At 63.6% G+C, this 10000-nt stretch overlaps 1 protein-coding gene across 1 annotated transcript in view; it reads right to left on the bottom strand.

The window, feature by feature from the left end:
* The window catches only part of colgalt2b (collagen beta(1-O)galactosyltransferase 2b), a 40037-nt gene that overhangs the window by 9057 nt on the left and 20980 nt on the right, over positions 1-10000 (bottom strand). The gene's annotated exons all lie outside the window — the stretch shown is intronic.

Genomic DNA, 10000 nt, shown 5'->3' with positions numbered 1-10000 from the left:
TGAGGGTATGGGTTGGGGGGTGTTGGCTGTGGTGAGGGTATGGGCTGGGGGGTGTTGGCTGTGGTGAGGGTATGGGCTGGGGGGTGTTGGCTGTGGTGAGGGTATGGGTTGGGGGGTGTTGGCTGTGGTGAGGGTATGGGTTGGGGGGTGTTAGCTGTGGTGAGGGTATAGGCTGGGGGGTGTTGGCTGTGGTGAGGGTATGGGTTGGGGGGTGTTGGCTGTGGTGAGGGTATGGGCTGGGGGGTGTTGGCTGTGGTGAGGGTATGGGCTGGGGGGTGTTGGCTGTGGTGAGGGTTTGGGCTGGGCGGTGTTGGCTGTGGTGAGGGTATGGGTTGGGGGGTGTTGGCTGTGGTGAGGGTATGGGCTGGGGGGTGTTGGCTGTGGTGAGGGGATGCGTTGGGGGGTGTTGGCTGTGGTGAGGGTATGGGCTGGGGGGTGTTGGCTGTGGTGAGGGTATGGCCTGGGGGTGTTGGCTGTGGTGAGGGTATGGGCTGGGGGGGTGTTGGCTGTGGTGAGGGTATGGGCTGGGGGGTTTTGTCTGTGGTGAGGGTATGGGCTGGGGGGTGTTGGCTGTGGTGAGGGTATGGGCTGGGGGGTGTTGGCTGTGGTGAGGGTATGGCCTGGGGGTGTTGGCTGTGGTGAGGGTATGGGCTGGGGGGGTGTTGGCTGTGGTGAGCGTATGGGCTGGGGGGTGTTGGCTGTGGTGAGGGTATGGGTTGGGGGGTGTTGGCTGTGGTGAGCATATGGGCTGGGGGGTGTTGGCTGTGGTGAGGGTATGGGGGGTGTTGGCTGTGGTGAGGGTATGGGTTGGGGGGTGTTGGCTGTGGTGAGGGTATGGGCTGGGGGGTGTTGGCTGTGGTGAGGGGATGCGTTGGGGGGTGTTGGCTGTGGTGAGGGTATGGGCTGGGGGGTGTTGGCTGTGGTGAGGGTATGGCCTGGGGGTGTTGGCTGTGGTGAGGGTATGGGCTGGGGGGGTGTTGGCTGTGGTGAGCGTATGGGCTGGGGGGTGTTGGCTGTGGTGAGGGTATGGGTTGGGGGGTGTTGGCTGTGGTGAGCATATGGGCTGGGGGGTGTTGGCTGTGGTGAGGGTATGGGGGGTGTTGGCTGTGGTGAGGGTATGGGTTGGGGGGTGTTGGCTGTGGTGAGGGTATGGGCTGGGGGGTGTTGGCTGTGGTGAGGGTATGGGTTGGGGGGTGTTGGCTGTGGTGAGGGTATGGGCTGGGGGGTGTTGGCTGTGGTGAGGGTATGGGTTGGGGGGTGTTGGCTGTGGTGAGCGTATGGGCTGGGGGGTGTTGGCTGTGGTGAGGGTATGGGCTGGGGGGTGTTGGCTGTGGTGAGGGTATGGGGGGTGTTGGCTGTGGTGAGGGTATGGGCTGGGGGGTGTTGGCTGTGGTGAGGGTATGGCCTGGGGGTGTTGGCTGTGGTGAGGGTATGGGCTGGGGGGGTGTTGGCTGTGGTGAGGGTATGGGCTGGGGGGTTTTGTCTGTGGTGAGGGTATGGGCTGGGGGGTGTTGGCTGTGGTGAGGGTATGGGCTGGGGGGTGTTGGCTGTGGTGATGGTATGGCCTGGGGGTGTTGGCTGTGGTGAGGGTATGGGCTGGGGGGGTGTTGGCTGTGGTGAGGGTATGGGCTGGGGGGTTTTGTCTGTGGTGAGGGTATGGGCTGGGGGGTGTTGGCTGTGGTGAGGGTATGGGCTGGGGGGTGTTGGCTGTGGTGAGGGTATGGGTTGGGGGGTGTTGGCTGTGGTGAGCGTATGGGCTGGGGGGTGTTGGCTGTGGTGAGGGTATGGGGGGTGTTGGCTGTGGTGAGGGTATGGGGGGTGTTGGCTGTGGTGAGGGTATGGGCTGGGGGGTGTTGGCTGTGGTGAGGGTATGGGTTGGGGGGTGTTGGCTGTGGTGAGGGTATGGGTTGGGGGGTGTTAGCTGTGGTGAGGGTATAGGCTGGGGGGTGTTGGCTGTGGTGAGGGTATGGGTTGGGGGGTGTTGGCTGTGGTGAGGGGATGCGTTGGGGGGTGTTGGCTGTGGTGAGGGTATGGGCTGGGGGGTGTTGGCTGTGGTGAGGGTATGGCCTGGGGGTGTTGGCTGTGGTGAGGGTATGGGCTGGGGGGTGTTAGCTGTGGTGAGGGTATAGGCTGGGGGGTGTTGGCTGTGGTGAGGGTATGGGTTGGGGGGTGTTGGCTGTGGTGAGGGTATGGGCTGGGGGGTGTTGGCTGTGGTGAGGGTATGGGCTGGGGGGTGTTGGCTGTGGTGAGGGTTTGGGCTGGGCGGTGTTGGCTGTGGTGAGGGTATGGGTTGGGGGGTGTTGGCTGTGGTGAGGGTATGGGCTGGGGGGTGTTGGCTGTGGTGAGGGGATGCGTTGGGGGGTGTTGGCTGTGGTGAGGGTATGGGCTGGGGGGTGTTGGCTGTGGTGAGGGTATGGCCTGGGGGTGTTGGCTGTGGTGAGGGTATGGGCTGGGGGGGTGTTGGCTGTGGTGAGGGTATGGGCTGGGGGGTTTTGTCTGTGGTGAGGGTATGGGCTGGGGGGTGTTGGCTGTGGTGAGGGTATGGGCTGGGGGGTGTTGGCTGTGGTGAGGGTATGGCCTGGGGGTGTTGGCTGTGGTGAGGGTATGGGCTGGGGGGGTGTTGGCTGTGGTGAGCGTATGGGCTGGGGGGTGTTGGCTGTGGTGAGGGTATGGGTTGGGGGGTGTTGGCTGTGGTGAGCATATGGGCTGGGGGGTGTTGGCTGTGGTGAGGGTATGGGTTGGGGGGTGTTGGCTGTGGTGAGGGTATGGGCTGGGGGGTGTTGGCTGTGGTGAGGGGATGCGTTGGGGGGTGTTGGCTGTGGTGAGGGTATGGGCTGGGGGGTGTTGGCTGTGGTGAGGGTATGGCCTGGGGGTGTTGGCTGTGGTGAGGGTATGGGCTGGGGGGGTGTTGGCTGTGGTGAGGGTATGGGCTGGGGGGTTTTGTCTGTGGTGAGGGTATGGGCTGGGGGGTGTTGGCTGTGGTGAGGGTATGGGCTGGGGGGTGTTGGCTGTGGTGAGGGTATGGCCTGGGGGTGTTGGCTGTGGTGAGGGTATGGGCTGGGGGGGTGTTGGCTGTGGTGAGCGTATGGGCTGGGGGGTGTTGGCTGTGGTGAGGGTATGGGTTGGGGGGTGTTGGCTGTGGTGAGCATATGGGCTGGGGGGTGTTGGCTGTGGTGAGGGTATGGGGGGTGTTGGCTGTGGTGAGGGTATGGGTTGGGGGGTGTTGGCTGTGGTGAGGGTATGGGCTGGGGGGTGTTGGCTGTGGTGAGGGGATGCGTTGGGGGGTGTTGGCTGTGGTGAGGGTATGGGCTGGGGGGTGTTGGCTGTGGTGAGGGTATGGCCTGGGGGTGTTGGCTGTGGTGAGGGTATGGGCTGGGGGGGTGTTGGCTGTGGTGAGGGTATGGGCTGGGGGGTTTTGTCTGTGGTGAGGGTATGGGCTGGGGGGTGTTGGCTGTGGTGAGGGTATGGGCTGGGGGGTGTTGGCTGTGGTGAGGGTATGGCCTGGGGGTGTTGGCTGTGGTGAGGGTATGGGCTGGGGGGGTGTTGGCTGTGGTGAGCGTATGGGCTGGGGGGTGTTGGCTGTGGTGAGGGTATGGGTTGGGGGGTGTTGGCTGTGGTGAGCATATGGGCTGGGGGGTGTTGGCTGTGGTGAGGGTATGGGGGGTGTTGGCTGTGGTGAGGGTATGGGTTGGGGGGTGTTGGCTGTGGTGAGGGTATGGGCTGGGGGGTGTTGGCTGTGGTGAGGGTATGGGTTGGGGGGTGTTGGCTGTGGTGAGGGTATGGGCTGGGGGGTGTTGGCTGTGGTGAGGGTATGGGTTGGGGGGTGTTGGCTGTGGTGAGCGTATGGGCTGGGGGGTGTTGGCTGTGGTGAGGGTATGGGGGGTGTTGGCTGTGGTGAGGGTATGGGCTGGGGGGTGTTGGCTGTGGTGAGGGTATGGCCTGGGGGTGTTGGCTGTGGTGAGGGTATGGGCTGGGGGGGTGTTGGCTGTGGTGAGGGTATGGGCTGGGGGGTTTTGTCTGTGGTGAGGGTATGGGCTGGGGGGTGTTGGCTGTGGTGAGGGTATGGGCTGGGGGGTGTTGGCTGTGGTGAGGGTATGGCCTGGGGGTGTTGGCTGTGGTGAGGGTATGGGCTGGGGGGGTGTTGGCTGTGGTGAGGGTATGGGCTGGGGGGTTTTGTCTGTGGTGAGGGTATGGGCTGGGGGGTGTTGGCTGTGGTGAGGGTATGGGCTGGGGGGTGTTGGCTGTGGTGAGGGTATGGGTTGGGGGGTGTTGGCTGTGGTGAGCGTATGGGCTGGGGGGTGTTGGCTGTGGTGAGGGTATGGGGGGTGTTGGCTGTGGTGAGGGTATGGGGGGTGTTGGCTGTGGTGAGGGTATGGGTTGGGGGGTGTTGGCTGTGGTGAGGGTATGGGTTGGGGGGTGTTAGCTGTGGTGAGGGTATAGGCTGGGGGGTGTTGGCTGTGGTGAGGGTATGGGTTGGGGGGTGTTGGCTGTGGTGAGGGGATGCGTTGGGGGGTGTTGGCTGTGGTGAGGGTATGGGCTGGGGGGTGTTGGCTGTGGTGAGGGTATGGCCTGGGGGTGTTGGCTGTGGTGAGGGTATGGGCTGGGGGGGTGTTGGCTGTGGTGAGGGTATGGGCTGGGGGGTTTTGTCTGTGGTGAGGGTATGGGCTGGGGGGTGTTGGCTGTGGTGAGGGTATGGGCTGGGGGGTGTTGGCTGTGGTGAGGGTATGGGTTGGGGGGTGTTGGCTGTGGTGAGGGTATGGGCTGGGGGGTGTTGGCTGTGGTGAGGGGATGCGTTGGGGGGTGTTGGCTGTGGTGAGGGTATGGGCTGGGGGGTGTTGGCTGTGGTGAGGGTATGGCCTGGGGGTGTTGGCTGTGGTGAGGGTATGGGCTGGGGGGGTGTTGGCTGTGGTGAGGGTATGGGCTGGGGGGTTTTGTCTGTGGTGAGGGTATGGGCTGGGGGGTGTTGGCTGTGGTGAGGGTATGGGCTGGGGGGTGTTGGCTGTGGTGAGGGTATGGCCTGGGGGTGTTGGCTGTGGTGAGGGTATGGGCTGGGGGGGTGTTGGCTGTGGTGAGCGTATGGGCTGGGGGGTGTTGGCTGTGGTGAGGGTATGGGTTGGGGGGTGTTGGCTGTGGTGAGCATATGGGCTGGGGGGTGTTGGCTGTGGTGAGGGTATGGGGGGTGTTGGCTGTGGTGAGGGTATGGGTTGGGGGGTGTTGGCTGTGGTGAGGGTATGGGCTGGGGGGTGTTGGCTGTGGTGAGGGGATGCGTTGGGGGGTGTTGGCTGTGGTGAGGGTATGGGCTGGGGGGTGTTGGCTGTGGTGAGGGTATGGCCTGGGGGTGTTGGCTGTGGTGAGGGTATGGGCTGGGGGGGTGTTGGCTGTGGTGAGGGTATGGGCTGGGGGGTTTTGTCTGTGGTGAGGGTATGGGCTGGGGGGTGTTGGCTGTGGTGAGGGTATGGGCTGGGGGGTGTTGGCTGTGGTGAGGGTATGGCCTGGGGGTGTTGGCTGTGGTGAGGGTATGGGCTGGGGGGGTGTTGGCTGTGGTGAGCGTATGGGCTGGGGGGTGTTGGCTGTGGTGAGGGTATGGGTTGGGGGGTGTTGGCTGTGGTGAGCATATGGGCTGGGGGGTGTTGGCTGTGGTGAGGGTATGGGGGGTGTTGGCTGTGGTGAGGGTATGGGTTGGGGGGTGTTGGCTGTGGTGAGGGTATGGGCTGGGGGGTGTTGGCTGTGGTGAGGGTATGGGTTGGGGGGTGTTGGCTGTGGTGAGGGTATGGGCTGGGGGGTGTTGGCTGTGGTGAGGGTATGGGTTGGGGGGTGTTGGCTGTGGTGAGCGTATGGGCTGGGGGGTGTTGGCTGTGGTGAGGGTATGGGGGGTGTTGGCTGTGGTGAGGGTATGGGCTGGGGGGTGTTGGCTGTGGTGAGGGTATGGCCTGGGGGTGTTGGCTGTGGTGAGGGTATGGGCTGGGGGGGTGTTGGCTGTGGTGAGGGTATGGGCTGGGGGGTTTTGTCTGTGGTGAGGGTATGGGCTGGGGGGTGTTGGCTGTGGTGAGGGTATGGGCTGGGGGGTGTTGGCTGTGGTGAGGGTATGGCCTGGGGGTGTTGGCTGTGGTGAGGGTATGGGCTGGGGGGGTGTTGGCTGTGGTGAGGGTATGGGCTGGGGGGTTTTGTCTGTGGTGAGGGTATGGGCTGGGGGGTGTTGGCTGTGGTGAGGGTATGGGCTGGGGGGTGTTGGCTGTGGTGAGGGTATGGGTTGGGGGGTGTTGGCTGTGGTGAGCGTATGGGCTGGGGGGTGTTGGCTGTGGTGAGGGTATGGGGGGTGTTGGCTGTGGTGAGGGTATGGGGGGTGTTGGCTGTGGTGAGGGTATGGGTTGGGGGGTGTTGGCTGTGGTGAGGGTATGGGTTGGGGGGTGTTAGCTGTGGTGAGGGTATAGGCTGGGGGGTGTTGGCTGTGGTGAGGGTATGGGTTGGGGGGTGTTGGCTGTGGTGAGGGGATGCGTTGGGGGGTGTTGGCTGTGGTGAGGGTATGGGCTGGGGGGTGTTGGCTGTGGTGAGGGTATGGCCTGGGGGTGTTGGCTGTGGTGAGGGTATGGGCTGGGGGGGTGTTGGCTGTGGTGAGGGTATGGGCTGGGGGGTTTTGTCTGTGGTGAGGGTATGGGCTGGGGGGTGTTGGCTGTGGTGAGGGTATGGGCTGGGGGGTGTTGGCTGTGGTGAGGGTATGGGTTGGGGGGTGTTGGCTGTGGTGAGCGTATGGGCTGGGGGGTGTTGGCTGTGGTGAGGGTATGGGGGGTGTTGGCTGTGGTGAGGGTATGGGTTGGAGGGTGTTGGCTGTGGTGAGGGTATGGGCTGGGGGGTGTTGGCTGTGGTGAGGGTATGGGTTGGGGGGTGTTGGCTGTGGTGAGGGTATGGGTTGGGGGGTGTTAGCTGTGGTGAGGGTATAGGCTGGGGGGTGTTGGCTGTGGTGAGGGTATGGGTTGGGGGGTGTTGGCTGTGGTGAGGGTATGGGCTGGGGGGTGTTGGCTGTGGTGAGGGTATGGGCTGGGGGGTGTTGGCTGTGGTGAGGGTTTGGGCTGGGCGGTGTTGGCTGTGGTGAGGGTATGGGTTGGGGGGTGTTGGCTGTGGTGAGGGTATGGGCTGGGGGGTGTTGGCTGTGGTGAGGAGATGCGTTGGGGGGTGTTGGCTGTGGTGAGGGTATGGGCTGGGGGGTGTTGGCTGTGGTGAGGGTATGGCCTGGGGGTGTTGGCTGTGGTGAGGGTATGGGCTGGGGGGTTTTGTCTGTGGTGAGGGTATGGGCTGGGGGGTGTTGGCTGTGGTGAGGGTATGGGCTGGGGGGTGTTGGCTGTGGTGAGGGTATCGGCTGGGGGGTGTTGGCTGTGGTGAGGGTTTGGGGGGGTGTTGGCTGTGGTGAGGGTATGGGTTGGGGGGTGTTGGCTGTGGTGAGGATATGGGCTGGGGGGTGTTGGCTGTGGTGAGGGTATGGGTTGGGGGGTGTTGGCTGTGGTGAGGGTATGGGCTGGGGGGTGTTGGCTGTGGTGAGGGTATGGGCTGGGGGGTGTTGGCTGTGGTGAGGGTATGGCCTGGGGGTGTTGGCTGTGGTGAGGGTATGGGCTGGGGGGGTGTTGGCTGTGGTGAGGGTATGGGCTGGGGGGTTTTGTCTGTGGTGAGGGTATGGGCTGGGGGGTGTTGGCTGTGGTGAGGGTATGGGCTGGGGGGTGTTGGCTGTGGTGAGGGTATGGGCTGGGGGGTGTTGGCTGTGGTGAGGGTATGGCCTGGGGGTGTTGGCTGTGGTGAGGGTATGGGCTGGGGGGGTGTTGGCTGTGGTGAGCGTATGGGCTGGGGGGTGTTGGCTGTGGTGAGGGTATGGGTTGGGGGGTGTTGGCTGTGGTGAGCATATGGGCTGGGGGGTGTTGGCTGTGGTGAGGGTATGGGGGGTGTTGGCTGTGGTGAGGGTATGGGTTGGGGGGTGTTGGCTGTGGTGAGGGTATGGGCTGGGGGGTGTTGGCTGTGGTGAGGGGATGCGTTGGGGGGTGTTGGCTGTGGTGAGGGTATGGGCTGGGGGGTGTTGGCTGTGGTGAGGGTATGGCCTGGGGGTGTTGGCTGTGGTGAGGGTATGGGCTGGGGGGGTGTTGGCTGTGGTGAGGGTATGGGCTGGGGGTTTTGTCTGTGGTGAGGGTATGGGCTGGGGGGTGTTGGCTGTGGTGAGGGTATGGGCTGGGGGGTGTTGGCTGTGGTGAGGGTATGGCCTGGGGGTGTTGGCTGTGGTGAGGGTATGGGCTGGGGGGGTGTTGGCTGTGGTGAGCGTATGGGCTGGGGGGTGTTGGCTGTGGTGAGGGTATGGGTTGGGGGGTGTTGGCTGTGGTGAGCATATGGGCTGGGGGGTGTTGGCTGTGGTGAGGGTATGGGGGGTGTTGGCTGTGGTGAGGGTATGGGTTGGGGGGTGTTGGCTGTGGTGAGGGTATGGGCTGGGGGGTGTTGGCTGTGGTGAGGGTATGGGTTGGGGGGTGTTGGCTGTGGTGAGGGTATGGGCTGGGGGGTGTTGGCTGTGGTGAGGGTATGGGTTGGGGGGTGTTGGCTGTGGTGAGCGTATGGGCTGGGGGGTGTTGGCTGTGGTGAGGGTATGGGGGGTGTTGGCTGTGGTGAGGGTATGGGCTGGGGGGTGTTGGCTGTGGTGAGGGTATGGCCTGGGGGTGTTGGCTGTGGTGAGGGTATGGGCTGGGGGGGTGTTGGCTGTGGTGAGGGTATGGGCTGGGGGGTTTTGTCTGTGGTGAGGGTATGGGCTGGGGGGTGTTGGCTGTGGTGAGGGTATGGGCTGGGGGGTGTTGGCTGTGGTGAGGGTATGGCCTGGGGGTGTTGGCTGTGGTGAGGGTTTGGGGGGGTGTTGGCTGTGGTGAGGGTATGGGTTGGGGGGTGTTGGCTGTGGTGAGGATATGGGCTGGGGGGTGTTGGCTGTGGTGAGGGCATGGGCTGGGGGGTGTTGGCTGTGGTGAGGGTATGGGTTGGGGGGTGTTGTCTGTGGTGAGGGTTTGGGGGGGTGTTGGCTGTGGTGAGGGTATGGGTTGGGGGGTGTTGGCTGTGGTGAGGGTATGGGCTGGGGGGTGTTGGCTGTGGTGAGGGTATGGGCTGGGGGGTGTTGGCTGTGGTGAGGGTATGGGTTGGGGGGTGTTGGCTGTGGTGAGCGTATGGGCTGGGGGGTGTTGGTTGTGGTGAGGGGATGGGGGGTGTTGGCTGTGGTGAGGGTATGGGTTGGGGGGTGTTGGCTGTGGTGAGGGTATGGGCTGGGGGGTGTTGGCTGTGGTGAGGGTATGGGTTGGGGGGTGTTGGCTGTGGTGAGGGTATGGGCTGGGGGGGTGTTGGCTGTGGTGAGGGTATGGGCTGGGGGGTGTTGGCTGTGGTGAGGGTATGGCCTGGGGGTGTTGGCTGTGGTGAGGGTATGGGCTGGGGGGTGTTGGCTGTGGTGAGGGTATGGGCTGGGGGGTGTTGGCTGTGGTGAGGGTATGGGCTGGGGGGTGTTGGCTGTGGTGAGGGTATGCGTTGGGGGGTGTTGGCTGTGGTGAGGGTATGGGCTGGGGGGTGTTGGCTGTGGTGAGGGTATGAGCTGGGGGGTGTTGGCTGTGGTGAGGGTATGGGCTGGGGGGTGTTGGCTGTGGTGAGGGTATGGGCTGGGGGGTGTTGGCTGTGGTGAGGGTATGGGCTACTGTATGTCCTCTCTTGCTAAATACTGAGGGAAGAACCTCCTTGCGTGGCGCATCCATCCTTGAATAGAGGCATCAATGTCGCCACACGCTTCCTCCATCGCCTCATCGCCATTATTGGTAATGGCAGCACACATTGTAATGTTTCCCCCACGTTGTCCTGGGACATTCACAATGGCCCTTTGACCAATGACATTTCTCCTCCTTCTCCTGGTCTAAGTGGGGTTCAAGTCCACCTCATCTATATAAATGTACTCATGGCGGACATTTGCATCTGCATCCATCTCCAAAATTCTCTGTAAGAGACAAGA

Source organism: Brachyhypopomus gauderio, chromosome 4, assembly GCF_052324685.1.
Source record: "Brachyhypopomus gauderio isolate BG-103 chromosome 4, BGAUD_0.2, whole genome shotgun sequence".
NCBI classification, from domain to species: domain Eukaryota; kingdom Metazoa; phylum Chordata; class Actinopteri; order Gymnotiformes; family Hypopomidae; genus Brachyhypopomus; species Brachyhypopomus gauderio.
Note: the sequence above shows the minus strand (reverse complement) of the source record. Positions and strands in the feature narration are given on the sequence as shown.